The sequence below is a fragment of the Haemorhous mexicanus genome, chromosome 1 (assembly GCF_027477595.1).
Source record: "Haemorhous mexicanus isolate bHaeMex1 chromosome 1, bHaeMex1.pri, whole genome shotgun sequence".
Classification (NCBI taxonomy): Eukaryota; Metazoa; Chordata; class Aves; order Passeriformes; family Fringillidae; genus Haemorhous; species Haemorhous mexicanus.
In genome coordinates this window covers 34,686,279-34,707,021 of record NC_082341.1, presented here as the reverse complement: position 1 = coordinate 34,707,021, position 20,743 = coordinate 34,686,279, and positions in this window count along the sequence as shown.

Here is a 20,743-nt window from a genome sequence, read left to right as displayed (position 1 = left end):
TCAACACTTAATTTTGATTGAATGCCTCCTCAAGCTCATGTTACAAAACAGATTAGGAACTTCTCTTTGGCCTCTGTTCCATGACTAATGCATTGTTTTATTTACTGTTCAAATGTCTGCTTTTTTCACTGCTGTTCCAAAATGCTGGCTCATAGCATTAAGTCCCAGCTCTCCTGTAGTTCTAGTTCATGATGCTCTTTTTTTGTTTCAATTTACATATGGAAGCCAAATCTATTAGTGTCTGACACTGGTCAACAATAAATGCCTGGGGGAGAGTTTTAGGAGAGGAAAACATGTAGTGATGCTTCCCTGACGGGCTCTTCCAGCTGCAGCTGCTCATGCTCAGGGATTGCCTGGACCCAAGGTGGTGCTGTAGACTTATGTCCATAAATTTGAACTTCAAAATGACATAGGTATTTTAGGCATAGCACAGTCCTATGGCTTAAAATATGATAAATGAAAAAGTATTTCCCCTTGATTATCTGAACCTGCTGCTTCCTTTTACCTTTAAATGCCTTTTTAGTTCTTGGATTAGAAGGCAATAAACAATCTTTCTTTCCCTATTTACCTTATTTTTGTCACTAATGATTTCATTAGCCTGTAGCATACCACCCTGCAATCAGGTCTGGAGAATCTGCCTCCATAATCATTACTGAGGTGACAGCTATACCTTAGCCCAGATCACCTCTGTTGCCTTTTCCACACTTCTTCTAGGTCCTCTGTAACATCTCAAGTGCAGCAGAATTAGAACTGCACAGCGATATCCATTTCATATTCACAGTAATGGACCATTCTCCTTTTTATTCTTTCCCTTTTTCCTCCTATTTTATGTAATATGATCTGCCTTTCTTGACTGATACATATCTGTACACATTTTTAACTTCAAAATCTCTTTCCTGAGTAGCTGTGGATTGTTAGAAGTCTCCATCAGGTACATAATATACGACTGATGGCTGGTTTTCCTGTCTCTATTCCCTGTAGATTTCATCTTGCCATTTCTTTACCCAGTTACTATCTTCTGATGTTTGTTCAGTTCTTCCCAGCTGTCCTTTATTCTTACAGTCCTCAACAATTTTGTTGCTTCAGTACCCACCTGTCTTTCTACAGTTTTAGGAATTTGTTTCTGGCTTCCAGAACCAGACTCCACCAAAGCATTTGATCTTCTCCAAAAGAGAAACCTGAGTATTTCTTCCTACTCTCTGGAATGACCGTTCCTCTTGCTCTGTAAACAGTTTAGCTTCTTAATGGGCTTCCCATGGGCTAACTGGTTTATTTAATGAACTCAAATATATTCATGAGGTATCAGAGCCTTTTCCTGCCTATTTTTCGTGAAATTATTCAGATGATCATAATATTCCTTAAACATAACTTCATTGCATCTACTAAAGCCTTTTGCATACTTTTTCAAGCCATAAAACGGGTATTTTATGGAAAACATTTTGAATGCTCTCTGTATGGCTTCTTTAGGAGAAGCAATGATTTCCCTTTGCCTCTTGGCTAGGGTGTTATTCTGTACTTCAGGGTCTTTCTTAGGTCTTTTTTAGAGTATCTCCAGGAAAATTGCTTTTGGATTTAACTCCTAAGTGTACTGCTACAAGAAATCCTTATCACTGTGGCATTTTGGGATGCTGCTGTATGAAACAGATATATGTGCCCAAAGAACTGTATTATTTTGAAAGCATAAGTCTGCATCAAGTAGATTCAAGTCTAGTTAAATTTAAACCAAAGAAAGTTTCTTCTGCTGATTAGATTTTTCAAATGAGAAGTGAAAGCTCTATTGGTGAAATATTGGATGGCTGTCCTAGAATGATCAGGCAAAATGAACTAGGAATGAAATTTAGCCATGGTGAACAAGGTCAGAAGACGAACTATCTTCTATTTGCATGAAGATTTTACAGGAAAGAGACAGTGACAATCTGTAGGCTATGTATATTGGAAAAATTGTCTTGGTTTTTTTTCATAACATACCTGCTCCTTTTCCTTTTGAAATTCTGTTTTGCTCTCTGTGCAGTCCCAGCACTTAAGTCCAGTAAAATAGCCAGGTTTCATGTGCCTGGGGGAGTGGTATGAGAGCTAAGGGACACCTAAAAGAATTACAGCAGGTTAGCATAAAACTGAGGAATTCCTCAGACAATGTTTTGGCACTGGGGAGAATTATGTCATTTACCCAGGGGTCGATTTAGCTTTAGCACTTCTCATTGTTTCCATTTGCTGCAATCTTCAGAGACGGGACTAATTCTCAAAGTTTTCTGAGAAAATGGATCTACACACGTAGAACAAACCTACACTGAAGGTCTTTCCCTCCTCAAGTCTGCAGCTAACCCTTGTGAGCTCATGTTTGTGCACATCTTGCTCAACAAAATACGTGAGCTTTCTCCAGGCTTTCTGGGCCATTTAGGATGAATAACCATAGCTATTCTTGGAAAAAACCTCATGGCCAGTGTAGACCTTTAAACACCCATCAGTGGGCGAGATTGTTTGAATGCTGTCAATGGGATTCTGTGTAGGCAGGGGGGGCTGCCACACTGAGCCCATTGTGGGACCCAGGCCTTCCCCCTCTTGCAGGATCGGATCTATTTGAGGACCAGGCACTTAACGCAGTCCAGTTCACAGGAGGCAATGAATAACCTCTCATCCTGCTCTTTAGGGCCCCTTTAGAATACGCTTTTTTGAAGTTTCAATGTAATGTCTGAGGGCGGAGGGGTTGGATTATCCATAATCAGTTGCCTGAGTTTTATTTTTATCAAGTGTTCAGAGGAGTATGGCAAGGAATGCTATGAACCTAAATCTGGATCTTTCATCAGGCTGATCCACACAACTGTGAGGGGGAAAGTACAAATATGAGCTGTCTCCATGATGTTCAGTGAACACCACGCTCTAATATGCCTTGGAGGGAAAAGAAAGGGCTTCCTTTTTAAACTCCAGCCCATCACACTCACTAGTTGCTGTATTTCAAATTCTCATGCAAGAACAGCTAATGTTGTCTGCAGATATGCAGATAAACTGCAGTCACAAATAACATCAATATTTAAAAAATCAAATCTTGCTCTTTGTGAGTGATGGAGAGACACTGAATCTTTAATTTCCTCCCTGAAAGGCTATAAATCCCTCGAATGAGGGTTTCTTTACACAAAGAAACACAGCACAAAGAAATTACAAGGAAAAAAAGGGGGGTAAAATGCAGGCCAATTATGCTCTAGCTCTGGAGTGTTGCTGCCAAGGCTATTTATTTTCACAGACAGTGTTAATTTTGTATGCACACACACAGCTTTGCTTGCAGATACCACAGTGAATTTCAATTTTGGAGGAGGTTCTGGTTCTTGTCACCCTTAAATTCACCTCCTAATTTACTGGATATAAGGATGTTTTCAATCAGAGATCTCCAGGTTGTTTTCTTACATCTGATTGTTGAGTTTATACATCATAATCTAAATAGCTTTGCAGGTGATCCTAACAAAATTCTTCATGAACAGCCAAATAGGCCAAATGGAGTTGAAGTCTTTCCTCTGGGTAAGGCATAGGCAAAACAACCTCTCTGATTTAAGGTGTCAGGTGAAGATGAAGACTCAAAGGCAGACCACCGAGGTGATGGTTGACACAAGAGTGAGAGTCTGGAGTCTTCTCACCAGCTGCCACCATACCCCTACTTTTCAGATAACTACAGGAAAAAAAAACCAAGCTAAATAATACCATGCATCACTTCTTAGTGAATCATTCTGTAGAGCATGTTCTGAAACTTTCTCCCTCTCAGTGGGAAATAATTTTCTGCACTTGTGGTGCCACAATTGAAACGGACCTTAGCAGTTTGCATCTGGCATTGGGTTCTTTGGCTACAGCAGATGTTAATTATGAATTGGCAAGGCACAATGCTGACAGTCCATGAGTGGAGGTACAATACGTGAAGCTTTACTGCAGGGACTTCAAGGGTTCGTTCAGTATTCTGTCTTCCTTGAAAAGCATTCTTACACATGCAGGATTGTTCATAATTCTTTTCCTCTTTTTGTAAAGCATTCTTTCTTGTTATGATGATGTCCAGTCTTCTGTGATTTAATGATCTTTGTGATGTCAGAATGGCAAAAGCAGATCCATGTACATATTCAGCTGAGTTTCTGTTTGAGTTTGATTGCCTAAGTGAAAAATTAAAACACTGTTAAATTTGGAGGGAGGACAGCAAAACACCTGTTAGAGCTCAACTTTGTAAATAAGGTTAATCTGCATAAATCACTGCATTGGATCTTATGTTAATTAAAGCTTTTGTGCTTTCAGTGCACTAATTGAAGTGTTGAATGTCTCATTCTCCAAAGTCCTTTGCAGAGGGAACTGCAGGTGCTGAGCATTTTTAAAAAGTAGGCCAGCATGGTGCACTCCAAATCAGAAGCCTCTTTGAAATGCCTGCTTCTATTTAGTAAACAAAGCTTTTATTTTAATAATGGTCTCTCAATAAATTTATCCTTTGGCTTTCCCTAAAAACTCAGCAAGGCCAATAAAAGATTCTTACGAATTGAGCCCCTACTGAGGGACAGTAAGGTAAGGAACAGTACAGGTATCTCCTAAAGCATCATAAAAATGCAATTGTGCCCTTTGTGATAAATGAATTTAGATTATTTTGCAGTCTCCAAAATGTCAGTTGCACATGACGTGTGTGCTTGGGAAGATATGGCTTCTTTTCACAGGAAAAACACAAATGCTTGGGACACCAAATAAAGTTTTTGGTTTTCACTTTCTACAAGTGTGACACTGTTTCAGTTTTGGAAATCTGATTTCACAACATGTGACTTTCATGAATGGAGTTCACTGGGATTAAGGTAATTCTAAAAAGGAGGCATTTGTTTAGGAGTGCTCTTTGAAATGTAGAAAATGTCATGAATCCTGTGACAGCAGTCATAGGCAGAAACTGAGAGAGGGTTGGATGGACCTTTGGTGGATATGTTACCATTTGAAGCTATTTTCAGTCGAATTCCATTTTTACTCTTCAGATAAACAGTAAGTAATTAATGCAATTAGATTTTTGCTGAACATTAGGATTGAAGGGGTCTACATCCTTTCAGAAATCTCAGTGAAACAATCTCCACACATCCTCTATACATTTGATAAATTCAAAAGCTTCTCTTCAGATACACAACACTCTTACAGTACTACATTTTTACAATGTTTCTATGTTGTTTTATTGCCTCACCATTGGAATAATAAGTGTCTTGTCTTGAGATTCCTGAGGCATTTCTTACAGTGAAATCGCAGCCAATCTCTTAATCCTGAAATGCAGGTGAGATCCGGTCAGCAACTGGTCAAGCTTTATCTGAATTATCTCAATTATTAGAGCCTAGTCAATGGTTTCTTTAAATGTGAAAGATGTTTCTGAATTTCTGTTCCCTTTCTTGCCTTTGAAGTTTAGTGATCAAATACTTCATCAGGCATCAAGCCTCTGAGCTGAAGAACATTTGTTTATAAGACATGCATTGCTGTGAAGGCAGTGTAAATAAAAGCTCAAAAGGTCATGTTGTGTTTCAGTAATATTTATCTAACTTTATCTTGATGAAAAGCAAATAAATAATTTGTGTTATTTATATAAATGAGGTTAAATAAAGTGTGGTTCAGTGAAAACTGAGGACGTCTCTAGTAAAATCTCTGTGATGCTATATTGAGTATTATCTATCTAGAGACCTTATCCAACTTCTTGAAACGCTGAGTTAACTACAAATAAAATTGTGGAAACCCATTAGATCTTACTTTTCATACCCTCCTAATAAAAGTCTCTTGTAGTTTTTTTTTTTTTTTTTTTTTTTTTTTTTTTTTTTTTACTTTTATTTTTTAAGTGTGATGGAGAATTTATTTTGAAAAACCCATCTCCTTTGCTTGCCAAATTAAAGGAAATCAAGTCCTTTTTCAACAGCTTGAAAAGTACATAACAAATTGACCATAAGGAGCAGAGGTATCATGCAATGTATTTAGCTCATGTAAAAGGTATGAAGTGACTTCACAGCCACCCTGAAGTCAGTGACAGTGCTGCAGTAGACACCATGAGAGCCAAGTTGTCTCTCTTTTGTGATTTTATCTACTGATTTCCATGTGAGTAGATGAACTATAACTCATCTGGCAGCAGCAGCGAACTGCTGCCTCCTTAATTGTACAAAGAAGAGAAAAAATATAACCTTTTGAATCGACCTTGTGCATCTTCAAGTGCTGGCTGCTGTAAGACATTGGTATCAAGATATCAACCCCACAAAGTCTGGGTGCCCAGCTGAGCTGCAACCACATGCAGTTCTGGGTAGTAAAGTGTGGGTAAAATGCTGGGAAGAGAGGGAGCTATGGTGGCATGTGTGTAAAAGGAAGCAAGGCACCAGTTACATCATGATAAATAAACACCAAACTTCATCACCTGTGGTGGTGAGAACCCTGTCCTTACCAACTGGTGAGTATGTGGATAGGGGCAGAGTGTTTGAGGCTGCTAAACCATGGATTCCCAACACTGTATGCATTTAGTCTTCTTGGCTTTTGGGTCAGCCAAAGATGACAAGAACAGTGAAAAGCTCCTCATCAATGCTATACCTGCCAGCCTAGAAATCAAGAAGATATGAGTCAGTCACAGAATGGCTGAGAAATATATGTGCTTTTCCCACAAATAGTATTCAACACTAAATCTCAGTTAAACACTTATTGAAAACCACACTGGCATTCAGAAGTGTTTGAGTATTGTGAGGGAAAATGTGGGGCTTGAAAAAACAAGTTCCCATGTTTCCACTCATTGGGGTGTGAGTAGTGTATATTTCTGCTGCAGCAGAAGTTTTCATCAAGTGCATCTATGATTTTAAATTTATTTTGCTGTCTATTTTAATGGATCCTATAGTACTTTTTAACCTTTAAAGAAAGTAATACTTGATTTCCAGAAGTTTATTATAGAATCCAGCTTTTAAAGAAGTGTAAAATAACGGAGCAAAAATTCCAGTGGTTATTGCAAAAAGAAAACAAACAGCTCTGGTGTTTCTGACAGTCATGGAAAGTGAGTTAGAATCCCTCTTTACCTGGATGAAAGCTTTTTTCTATTTCTTCGGGTTTTTTAAAATTTCTTCTCAGTCTTCATCTGTCTTTTTTTTTTTTTTTTTTTCCAGAGGAGAGAGAGGCTGGCCATTCAAGAAAAAATATAATAGCAGAGAGTCTCAACATGAGGTAGGGCAAATGAATTTTTGGAGCACTCCTCAGCATCCAAATTCCAGTACTGCCCCTAAAGGTTTTTGAAGTATTCATTGTTCTTAAGATCACAATTGTTTCTAGCATGTGGGTGAGGGAGTACTGGAGTCCAAAAGCCAAAGTGGATGCAGTTTGGATCCTCACCTTGCCTAAGATGCTTCTTTTTCCTCCCAGCCCTAAAGTCTGTGGTTGTTAGGGTACTGTCTGTGGATCCTTCTTCCTATGGTATTCATGGCAGCACTCCCAAGCTCAAGCAGCTCCTGTCCCTCTTTGGCTTTTGTGGAGCTGGCACAACAGATGGCTCAGGAATATATGTGCTTTGAGGCCTCTCACATTCCAGCTCCCCCTTTTAAAATACAAATCCTCATGTAATATCCATAATCCTTCCTGTCAACTGTTTCACATTAAAAAGAGATATAATTTTGGTTTGCTAAACGAAATTTCCTAAGGGCAGACCTGCTAATGATTAGCTGACGTAATAATGCCCAATAAAAGCAACTTGCAGTGATGAAGTAGATATTACCACACCCAATAACCAATTTCATTGTTTGCTGATTTGTAGAATTCAATTGTGAAAAGTTTTAAGAAGACTAATGATATAAGTATTTCATTCACCTTATGAATACTTCAATAAGTTACTCAGATTTTATTAGCAATAACCTCACACCCACTGTATTTCATTTGAGAATTTGAAAGTGCTTTATAGACAAGTCTCAAAACACCATACACTGTCTCCTTAGCAAAATGTTTATTTCTTCTCAGACCATTCAGATGAACAGAAAAGGTTATTGGTGTAAGACATAACAGAAGTTGAGCAGAGCCATTGTTTCCTTCCTTCCTTACACCAGTCCTAACATTTCTAGGAGTGTGCATGAAGTACTCTGTAGCAGGATGCCAAGGAAGTGGGACAGAAACCAGACGGGGAAACTCACTGGGACATGAGGTGTGGCATCACCATAAGGAATAGCACCATGAGGCAGTGTCAAGCTGAAAAGAGTGACAGTGGACGCAGGCATTACCAATGTGGTCTGCAATGGCCAGAGAACCCTTAGTTTGCTTCCAGTTTTGAACTTTCTCTTTGTGGCTTTCTCTTTGTTTTTTGGGTTTGATTTGTTAGTTTGTGGGAGTTGCTTTGTTTGGTTTGGGGTTGTGTTTTTGTTGTCAGAGGTTTATTTTGTTTGCAAAGGAGAACACACTTTAACAAAAGTCGACCTAAAAAACATAATATTTCATCTAATATTGCTCTGATGGGATTTCTGTAAATATTTGGGCAACAATCAGTAGTTTTAAAATAGTGGGTTTGCCAGAGCTCTGTTGGCATTCGGATTTTAGGATAAATTTGTAGGCAGTTTTACCTGAAATAAGGGAATTACTCACTTTTTGCCAAACATTATCCTAAAAAAAAGTATCTTGGTGCAGATGCTTTTTTCTAACCATTGCAGGCAGCTCTGTCATAATAAATACAACTGTCACAAACTCATTTATCTCCTAAGTTTGGACAGGATGTAACTTACCTCATCTTTAAAGAATAGCATTGGCACTCTTGCTCCCACTCTTGCTGTCTCTTTGGAGACCAATATTCAAATGCAAAGAGTCAGCTCTTTCTGAAATACAACTTTATAATGAAAGATCTAGGTTCCAAGGGTGAAATGCATACCAAATTTTATTGAACCTGGAAAGAAAGAAAGAAAGGTTTTCTCATTGAGAATGCCCAGAATCAGTTTCACTTGGGCAAAATAATTACCTGCAGTTGTCACAGGTGAAAAGTGTTAGCCAAGGAAGCACATATGCCAGTCTATTAATTTGCTGAGAGACAAGGTAGAGTACTTTGAACTATATTTCTCTGCCTAGTGGAGAAAGAAACTGAGTATATCCCTTGACTGATTCTCAAAACCGTATAATTAATGACTCCAGAGAGAGTGAGAAAGTTAAAAAATTTTTGAAAGGGTATTCTGAATTCTGAAATGACATATTCTAACATCAAGTAATCAGCAGATGAGATTCCCCAGCCCATTTAAATATTCAATACTTTATGCATGATGATATCAATCATTCTTAAAAAGCACAAGCTCCTTAAAAATGTCCTATGTTTCTCCTTATCACCAATTTTTACAGTAAGTATAAAGCACAATTTACTGCCTTGGTCTGTGCATGGAATTTTGCTTGGCAAGAGTGAGAAATGTGTGTGCTCCCAGTCATGGGTACAGTTTGGCCTTTGGGCAGCTCTCCTTCAAATGAGCCCATGGGGAACAGTACCACACTGGGCAGCCAAAGGAGTCCTAATTTCCACAATTTTGTACAATTGAGTACTCTATTTGCTACCTTCCAAAAGCAGTAAAGCTCCAGCTGAGATGTAATTCCTAGACTAAAACCAAAAAGGTGAGGGAAACTTTAAATGCCACTATTCCAATAGATTTTGTTTAAAGTTATTTTTCTTTTCTTTGCCAGGCTATAGGTTTAATTAATCTTGAGTTTCTCCAAGATAATATTTTCAGAATTGTTATTTTGTTATAAGCTCATATACAGTGTTATTCTATACAATTCTGATTTCAACTCTGTTTACTTTGAGTAAGTGCTGCCAAGGATGCTTACTCTGGACTCACTATTTCACTAAATGCTCAACTGTAGAAAAGTCCAGTGAGGTTTCTCCCTCAGACCAGAAGCTGATTGACTATTGTCAATTAGAACATACTGTTTTCATAAGGTAACTCAGGTCACGAAATTACTCCTAAATTTGTCTTTATGCCTTTAATCACACTTTAGATCCCTGGCTTTTCTCTGGGATTCCCACCTGCAGTTAATTCCTGGTGAATCTTCATTTTGCCAGTAACATAGAAGGACCCTATGACATCATTTTGGTGCATCTTTTGCTCAGGTATGTCTGCTCTAGAGTCACTACAATGTAACATGTGCTTCCCATCAAATACATAATCAGATGAATGTCAAACCTATGCAGGAATAAATTACAATAGTGTGTAGAAATTCCAGTGCCTGAACAATGGTAACCAGTGCCATTTTAGACACCCTGCCTGTCCTTCACCTCCCTTTCTGGAGGCTGCAGATGTGCTGTGTCACATTTGCCAGCCTCAAGCAGGTGTCTTGGAGCTACAGGGCATCGAAGGCTACTTTGCATCTATTGCAGTAAGTGCCTGTGCTTTGGCACTCAGATTGTTCTTTATATGCCCTGAGTCCTGGTTAAATGCCTCGGCCTAAACACGTTTTTTTTTTTTTTTGTTTTTTTTTTTTTTTTTTTGTTTTGTTTTGTTTTGAAGATGAAAATTCTCCTATTATTACAACTAGAAGAGAATTTAATTTTTTCATTTCGGAAGGTATTGCAAGGGAGGCAAATTCTGCTGAGTGCTTCTCAATGACATAATTAAAGACATAACATGAACATGAAAATTACATGTCTGCAAGACAAATTGAAAACTTTTTCTCCTCCCACTCCTTTGAAAGAAAATGTGGAGTGAAACACAAAAATTCTCAACAATCCCTGTTTTGTAAGATTGCAAACATTTTAAGTGATTTATTATCACGCTAGGTGTTTTATTTACCACACCTGGCTTTGACACTCTTTTAAAGCTATTACTTGCATGGCATAATGCTGTAAGCACCAGGGCACAGCAATGGTGGGTGGGCTCTCTTCTTTTTCTTCCTAAACACAGGAATTCTCTAATGTTTTAAGTACACAGGAATGATCCATGTAAGATGGTCCCACTCTCCCACTCCTGTGCTGTCTCTCTTTCCTTCCAGTTAACTCAGTAAAGCCTTGTGAATGTTGGAAGGTAGAAGATAAAGTCATGCAAACCAACCTTAATTTAAGGTGTCATGCAATACCTTAAATCAGTGGGCAACACTGTTGATCTCCCCAGACTTTTACACCCAAGAATAAAAACTCACAAGAGGTGTACCAAATGCTTCTGCTAGTAACAGAAGTGGCAATTCCTCTTTTTGAGCCAAATGCTACTCTTAGATGCATAAATAAGACCCAGCTGAGGAAAATGGAAGCCAAGTGGAGCATCAACTAGCAGAATTTGGCCCAGAGATGTCAGAGAAATTCCTAGTCCTGTTAACTGACTGCAGTGGTGATGCCGAGGTTAATAATAACACTGAAAAGTGATGTCCCCCACCACAATAAATTTGCTGTGAAGGTCTCCCCCATGACATAGGCAGAAGCCTCTCCTATATTCCCCCCTATTCCCATCTCAACCAGCTTTAGATGACATGTCCAACATGCAACAATTTTTCAGAAAAAATAAAATCAGTTTGGATGTCTCTGACAGCAATTATGTACTCCCAGTAAAATGAGACAGGCAACTTTTCTTGCTGAAACCTATTAGAAGCTGGGAGAGATGTGAAAAGCCAGATTCTCAGCTGCACTGAGACATTTTGTATTGTTAGAACAATAGGACCAAAAGGAGATGGATCTTCCCACAGTGCAGTTTATTCCATTGTTGGGAAATCTGTAGCCCCAGTGGCTTCTGCAGCTGGTGGCAGGCAGAACGCTGAAGAAAGGAGATGACAGGACTAGTATTGCTGTTCCCTGTCCTTGCAGGCTATTGATAAACAGCTGGTTTAGCTTAAAGCAGCCCCAAGCCTTTTTTTTTGTTTTAACTGCTCATGATCTGATTTGGATCAAATTAGAACTGGGAAGCAGCAGCCAGCTCCATTGTTATCCTTCTACCTTATATCTGCAACTGGCAGCTGTAGGGTACTGCTAAAAATGCTGAGAGACTTGCTGCTTCTCCCCATCAGATATTCAGGAGGCTGTGCTGTATCTGCTGCTGTCTTGGCAGGCAGCTTCTTATAAAGAGGTACTGCCTCTCCCTCTCATGTAAAAATTAACTCCACTCCTAAAAAACTCTGATTGCACATGTCCCTTCAAAGTCCTGGGAGCAAAGAAACCCCCTGTGTGCTCCTCTGAAATGGCTGCTGTGTGGAGAAGTGAAGTGGGTGTCTCCAAACCTCCCAGACCACTGATGGAATTGTGGCTTTGTGCCTCATGTGCGGACAAGGAGGTCTCTGCTCACTTCTCCCTCAATGATGGCACAAGCATTCTCTCTTCCTTATCCAGCCCATTCCTTTCATGAAACTGGTTGGAGCTCTGTGACTGCTGCCGATCTGCTGTTGTGAAATTGCCTGATGGTTTCAACTTTACTAGGAGGGAGATAAAGATGTACATTCACTGCCCTGCATGCAGCACATTGCACTGTTTCATTAAGAAACTAAATTTAACACAAAAACAAGAAAGGTACCTAATTTGGTCATGTTCTTAAAGTTGGATTTGCATTAGAGTGACACCACCAATACCACTCGTTCATAGAGATATGACAACCCCCAAGGTTTACTGCTTTTTTGAGCCCCTGTAACCAATTAAACCAGGGTAAGGCATGTCTAAAGTGCTATCAGTAAAGAAGCAGCATTTTAAAAACACTTTGTTGGGTATGTATCACTTCAGATGGGTCTGAGTAACCATGAATCAAGCTTTGAACCTCTTACCACATGTTAGGAGTCCATCTAAATCTTCTCATCCTCTCAGTGAAGAACAATAGTTTTCACTTGAAGAGACGCTATTGAGTGGCAAAATGGATTAAAAGAAAAATAGGGGGGGAAAGAAATAATAATAAAAAAACCTTCAATCACTTAACTGACAGATGCACCTAACTGATTTGAGGGTTGGCAGGGGAGTGGTATGGCAGCTAGTTTGATGTAGTGATTAATGCAATTATCCCTCTTTGTTATTACTTTAATAAGGTAAACACCCTGTTAAAATAAACTGAAACAGTTGTCTCTGGCCCAGAGCTTGCAGTTGTGATGAGCAGCATAATAACCCCACAATGTAAAGCTTGGACAGGAAAGAATGAATTACATTAATCCCCAAAGGTTCTTACTGCAGACTTTTGAAGTTTTAACTTTAGAGTGGAAAAGAAGATCTGAAACTTGAAGGGTATTCACCCCGTGGCTCCTGAGAGAAAGCAGTGTGTGTCTGCCTGAGCACCCTGAATCCAGCTAAAAGGGGCTGGAGATAAGCTCAGTTTCTGCAAACACTCACATGTGGGCTTATCTGCACTACCACAAATAGTCCCATGATACTAAAAGTTCAACACAGGCGTAAAAATCAGCACTTGCACAGGTATCTTTTGTACTGTTTTGGAGTATCAGTAAGAAGAAGGAGAGTTTCAGTTTTGGTTTTAACCTAATGACTGGTTTTTAGAAGTAGTTTTCAGCAAAACCCACTCTCAGTAGCACAATTCAAAGGGCTGCTTATTTGTTTGGGCTTTCTTCTTCAGGGTTTCATTCCAAACAACAGAATTAAGAAGCCGTGCCGTATTGTTAAGAATTCCTTCAAAAAATTAAATTGGTGAAACACAGCAAAATAGGAAAAAAAAAATTCCTGGTGAATAGTAACAACATGTTTCTTTCCTATTAACTTTACAATGATTTAACTGTAAGATGCGTGCAACTCAGAATTTTATTCAGATATCTGACATTTCTCTTAGTTCCTAAACACCCTTGGTTTAGTGGTTTTACGTAAAAGGCATGAGCACTCCTTTGGACTGAAATCTTTGCACATGGCCTGAAAATTTTCAAATACTTTCATGCAAAATCTATCTGGCTTCTTTGAGAAGTCCCATGTGACCAAAAGATTTGGGCTTCTTCTCAGTTCCTGCCCTTCCCAGTGATGCCTCAAGCCTTAATCACCTAAATGATAATTTACCAGATTCCCATAAGATACAGGTCTAAAGACAAATTAAATCACTGGAAATGCATGAGAAACTTCTGCGATGAATAATGTAGTTTCCAAGATGGTGAGTGCAAGGTATTTTGTACTAGGGTAGATTTACAATGCAAATGGGTTACAAGGGGTTATGGCCTCCTTATTCATGTCAGCCAGCATAATGTGCTCAGGGTGTTATGGGCAAAACAGGCTCAATTTGTGGAATTTTTACTTTATTACTTATTGCAAATTAACATAAATCTCTGATTATTAATTATAGAGTACGGAGAAAGTAGGGCAGGAGTATTTATCTGCAGGAGAGTAGGAAGGCTCTGCAGGGGGATTTGGACAGGCTGGCTTGATGGGCCAGTGGTCTGAGGTTCAACAAGCAAAATGTTGGGTCCTGCATTTGGGTCAAATCAGCCCCAGGCAACACTGCAGGCTGGGGCAGAGTGGCTGGAAAGCTGCCCAGAGAAAAGTGCTGGTCGACAGCAGCTGAACATGAGCCAGCCAGGTCAGTGGCATCCTGGCCTGTATCAGTGTGGCCAGAAGGACCAGGGCAGTGACTGTCCCTCTGTTCTGGGCACTGGTGAGGTCACACCTCGGATCCTGTGCTCAGTTTTGGACCCCTCACTATGAGAAAGACGTGAAAGTGCTGGAGAATGTCCAGAGAAGGGCATTGGAGCTGGTGAATGCTTTGGAGCACAAGTTTTATGAGGAGTGTCTGAGTGAGCTGGAGTTGTTTATGCTGGAGAAAAGGAGTGCCAGGGAGAACTTTATTGTTCTCTACAACGACCTGAAAGGAGATTGTAATGAGGTGGGGATTGGTCTCTTCTCCCAAGAAGTGACAGTTGCACCAGGAAAGGCCTAGATTCGATATTAGGAAAATTTCTTCATGGAAAGAGTGGTCAAATACTGGAACAGACTGTTTAGGGAATCACCACCTTAATACCTGGAGGTATTTAAAAGATATGGCAAAAATTTGGGACCTGCTTTAGTGGTCACACAGCAGTGCTGGGTTAATGGTCGGATTGATGACCTTGGAGGTCTTTTCCAACCTTAATGATTCTGTGATTCATGCCCTCCTTCCACACTGGTCATTGCCTGCTACCAAACTCCTGCCATTTATCCCCAGTGCACAGGGTCCCTCTGCAGGCTGTGCTGCCCCCTCCATACAGACCTCATTCAGTGCTATTCATTTAAGTTCTTCCAGGTTTAGCTTCAGAAAGCTGAAGACTGTCCTCGCTGTGCTGAACAGAGAGATGCATCATTCACAGCATGTGGCTGTGTGTGCTCTTCAATAATCTTCAGAGCTTTACTCCAACAGAGCACTTTCTTATCAAATTTTAAATTTGTCGTTTCTAAAATGGTTGAAGTCAAGTGCAGAAATAGCCTGCATAGTCCACAGAGAAAGCAGCTGAGATATATATTTCATAGAATCTTAGAATGGTCAGGGATGGAAGGAACCTTGAAGATCGCATATAAAGAGTAAGGATGCTACTTATAATAACTCTTAATTCCCTTGCTTTCACTCTTTGTCTGAAAGTCTGAAAGTATTCATTCACATTTTTACAGATGCAGCCTCATATTTGGTTTCTTGCTGAAAATTGTCTGCTCTGAAATAGGAAAATGAAGAAACCACCAGAGCAATCCCCGTTCCTTTCTCTTTGGGGAGTTTTGCAGGCGAAGTGAGACGCCAGCCCCTTGAACCCATGTGCCCTGCCCCAGACGAAAGAGCAGCTATAACAAAGAAGAGACCCCATTCCGTGGGTCAGTGCAGCATTTCCCCGTTGCTACTACCCTGGTGTCTTGTGGGTCTCCCACGAAAGTGATGAACTATTCCCTGCTCCAGCATTGCTCCGTCTCTTCCTCCCATGACAGTCAGCGACCACGTAGTCACCGCTGGCCGACGCGAGGAGGAAACAATTCCAGACTTTTTGGTAGCAACTTTCGCCTTTCCTGGGGTTCGGTCAGTTAGTTGTCAATCGAATCAGTTCACGGGGCAGTTTGCCTTGCAGCCACCGGGGAAAGAAAAAACCGAGGAGAGAAAACCAGCAGCACCAGAGGCGCTGACAGCGGCCCGCGCCCCGGGGCCGGTGCGGCCTGGCCCCGCCGCGGAGCCGGGGCCGCGGCCGGGCTGAGCGGGGACCGGCGCGGCGGCCGCCTGAGCTTCCCGGCCGCGCCACAGGGGGGCACGGCCGCACCGGGAACGCGCCGACACGAGCTCAGCGAAATGAACCGAGCCGAGCCGTGCCGTGCCCGCCGAGCCGCATCGGCTCTGTGTCCCGGTGCGCCCAGCGTCCCTCGCCCCGTCGTGCCGTGCCGCAGCTGCCCGCGGCCGGTCCCGGGTTGGGGCCCGGGAGATGCCCCATCTGTGAAGGGCCCTTGCGGCGGGGCCGGGCGAACGCATCTGCCCGAGATGGTGCAGAACTTGGGGCCTCTCCGGGGCCGCCCTCGGCCACCGGCCCGCCGGAGCGTGTGGGAGCGGGGCCGGTGCCCGCCGGGCCTGGATGGCCGCAGGTGAGGGGTGAGAGAGCGGGGCTGTGTGATGCTCGCACTCACCGCCGGCCCCGGGGCTTGGGAGCCCGGGGCAGCGGCCGCGGCAGTGCCCGTGCGGGAGCCGGAAGATTTGTGGAAGGCAGAGAAGCATCTCGGCCCAGCTCGGCTGTCCCAAAGGTGTGCGTAAACAGAGCCACACTTGCTGTCAGCAAAGCTGACCTTCCTCAGTTGGGCAAGGCAAGCGGAGAGGCTTTTTCCTCTCAAAGCCTCCTGCACTCGGTCTGCTGTGGGCCACAGCTCTGTGCACATGGGGCGAAACCTGCGGAGCGCCGCAGGACGGGCCCGAGGCGCGGGTTTGCAGGACGAGCGTTTTGTGCGTTCCCCTCCCATTATTACAGGTGAGGATGAGGCAGAAGGGGCCCCTTTTAAAACCGGGGGGCTGAATTTTATAGTGGAGTGAATGGGCATCGGAGAGCAAACGTACCACTAAGGAAGGAATGCAGAGACGACCCTCTGCCAACCATAATAATCTGTGTGACTAATAGGGAACACCGAGAACTGTTCCATTATATCATGAGACATTACCTCGTGCTCAAAAAAATAGTCTTTGATGACATGCAAAGGATTGGCAAGTGCATTTCAGAGAATCTTCCTTCATTTCTTCAAGGATTTCAACCCATGTTCATTATGTTATGCATAATTTAACTTTCTCAGCAGTTATATTGAACTTGCTGCTATGGGTTTTACATGTTCGTCGTTTATATTTGGGCGAAGAGAAGGTGTATAAACTTATTTTTAAAATTACTCATTTATAGCTCCTTGGAAGAATTAGAAACTGGAACTTCACAATAATTTTGCCATGTATTTCTAGACCTCGCCCAACATGCTGCAGTTTTGCAAAATGCCAGATATTAGGAAAACTCTGTTTGCATTTAGTCTCACAGAACCTACAGAGTAATATTTCCATATAAAGTATTACGATATCAGCTCTCTTTTTTTCGGTAATTTTAATATCACGGGTGTCAATCAGGAAGAAGATTGTTGCCTTTATTACAATGAATATAGAGCAAAACAAAGAACTTTTTAGAAAATGAATATCCTCTGGGGAAATTCAATAAATTTTTGTGAGACAAAAACGGGTCTTATATATAAATATATAAAAGCTGGCTGTGTATTGTGCAAAACTCGCTTAGTGCTAAAGGAGTAAATGTATTGTAAATCAATGGTGGGTCCCATAGCACATTATAGCATATTTTATTGGGTTTTTACCTTATGGCAAGGTCCTTTATTAAGAGTATATAAGAGCACACGCTGCTGAATACCTTGTTTTTCTCAGTGCTCTGTACATAATGGAGGGGTTTTTTTTTCCACTTGTTTCATTAAACATTCCTGTAATTAATGCATTTAATGGGAATCCAGCAGTAACAAATATAAAATTTATTGTGGTTTAAAAAAACTGCTTCAGTTGCTACATTTTCCATTAGCAAATGGCAGTGACCAAGTTCCTCAAAATATTTCTGCTCTCACCCCAGAAATCTGCTAGAACAGGTGATGTTTTCAGCTGTGTAATGGGAAAGAAATGCCACGTAAATAATCCCTGTGAAGGATTCAGTATAAAACCAAAAACTGTCTTTAAAATAATCCTCAAACCTCTCAGTCTCAAGCTTGATAAGAAGACGTCTGTATTAGCACTGGAGCTTGCTGGGTGAGTTATTAGGTGTTGAAAGACACCGTCTAGGAAGTCTGACCCATCAGAATTTGAATGTAAAAGGCAAGTGACAACTTCATGAATACATGAAAAGCCTTAGAGCCCGGTCCCAAAGCCCTCTTTCCCTGCCTGAAAAGCCCGTTTATCTTCAAATGAATAAGAGTTACAGAATTGGAACCTAAGGAAAAAATCGTTGGTATCCGTGGCCAAGGGAATGTCTCCCTCCCACCCATTTGATTAGAACCATGTGCAAGTTTGGCTAACGAGACTGTAGGGCTTTCCCCTCGCCTCTGTGGATGATTGTGGCATTTTATTTGAATGCTGGTATGGTTTCCCATTCCTGTTCCTTGCAAGCTTTTGGTCTGGGCAAATAAAAAAGGAGATGTCAGAATCGGAGAATCTTTTTACAGCGTGTAAAAATCTTCCCATCTAATCCAAGAGGAAATCGTAATGTGAAGAACATCGGTGTTTTAATGGCCTCCTAATGAGGATGAGTTTGGCCAGAGCTTTGAACAAGACAAATGGAAAGCAAAACAGCTCATTTCTCCTTGAGGGCAAGGATTACAGTTCTTAGGGAGGACTGCATGGATATGCCTTCAGAAGGTAAAGCTTTGCCTGCCCGCAGTCTCCTGGCAGGGCCCTGATGTACGGGCTGTTGGCAAGAGTAGGAAAGGGGGGGTAGGAAAGCAGGGGGCGTGCTCACGCTTTCTGGTTTCTCTGTCAGTCTATTCCTCTCTGTGTACTGCTGGGAAAAATGAAGACAATTATATTTACCTAAGTCCCTGGGTAATTAAGGCACTAAATTAAAGCCTGAGAAGCACTTGAAACTTTCAGATGAAAGAGCCCATAGACAGACAGCCCACTTGTAACCTCACATGTCTGGGGTTCTCCCTAAGGTATGAGGGATACACAGCAAACACTCTGTACAGCCGCAGATAGGTGATCACATCTAATTTTAAAGCCCTCATTACTCCCTCCTGACAGGTTTGGATGTGTGCCTGCCTAGTTCCAAGGCCAGTGTCGATCCATTTAAAATTAATATTTTTCATTCCTCTCTCTGCCGTATGCATTTAAAAGCTGTCCTTGGCTTTCGCTCCCAGCTGCTGGCTCCGATTAGCCCAGCAGCAGTGATGGAGCTCTGCTTTGCAGCTCTGATGGGTTCCTACTGCTCCCATACTGCATTAGAAGTAGAGTTTTCCTGGAAAAGGGACTGACGTGTTCCTTACTTCTATGGCTTCAGCAAGCCAAAGGGTCCTATTTTCCAACTGGGGAAAACAGGCCTTTCTCATCCCGTCCCAGAAACAAGCTGTGAGTGCCAGGGCTGTGGGTGTCCCTTGACAGGGCTCAGCCCTGCACGCTCATTTTGATCAGCATGGGCTTGCAAGGAAAGCAGACATGTTTTTGTGGGCAGATCAAGATGGTACCTCTTGTTGCTGCTGCTAAAAAGGATCTTTGTACAATTCTCCTGGAGTGACATGAGGCATAACATGACAGAGGAAATTGCCTTCATGGAGATATGCGTGAAGGTCTTCCAATCAACTAAAAATGTGAGTTCTGCTCTGGAGATCCACTGTAAAAAGAATTTAAAAGCACATTGTAATTAGTAGTTAGGTTTTCTCTGTGTCTGCAGAGTGAGTATTGCTGACTCTTTGAAGGCAGAGAGCCGGTCATGTTTTAAAGCTACTTTTGGCTTCATGGGCTTTGGAGGGGGAGGACAACTCTGGGTGTGGGTGATGGGTCAGTATAGAAACCTCACAGCAACAACAGGGCAGAACCACTGCCACTAATGGCACAAGATGCAGGCACCATCTCGCTTGAGTTTCTGTCTGGTACCCTTGGCACAGCCTCAGAGTACAGCTTCACGATGCAGCAACTCACAAACATTTTGGCCATCTTTCCATTTTCTGCTCATTCTCTGCCCACCCACCTGCCCACTGTCCTTCCTGCCCTCGCCTGGCTCTGCACATGGTGAGCTGCATGGTTTGCCACGCCAGTTAGCTACACTGGCAACATGATAAATAATTTTCCACTGCATTTTTCCCTAGGTTTTAATCAGTCAGATTGGCTTGAGGCACAGTCAGACTAATGGCAGGGCATTGTTTTAGCTCAGTTTTTGCAGTGCAGTGGCGGGGGTCACCTGCAGTGCAGTGTCAAGAGTGTCAGTACAGTGGGACCCCTGCAAAACTTGCTGCCAGCATGTTACCACATTGTGTTCCTTTGGAACTGTGGGGCTGTGGGTGTCCCCCCAGGCCCTTCACCTCATGCCACACAGTGTTACCACAAAGAGGTAGCAGAAGCACTTTCACAAAGGGCTGATAGTCCCTCAGCTATTCTAGGGGATGAATTTAGGATTACAGGAATTAGGCACTCAGGTGGGAGTCAGTCAGTGCAGTGGTTGCCCTTACTCCATCTGAACGATAAAACCTGGACTCTAAACGCAGCCACCATTGCAGAAGGACATTGGTAGCAAAACTACCCCTTCCTCATCCTCCTCATCCATCTTGTGAAAACTGCTTGACTTTAATTCTGACAATTTAACATAAAGATCAAAGTACAGGGAGGACCACAGAAAATACCAACAACAAAAAACCCAAGTCAAAACAACAGCTGGTGTTGTGATACCCTACACAACC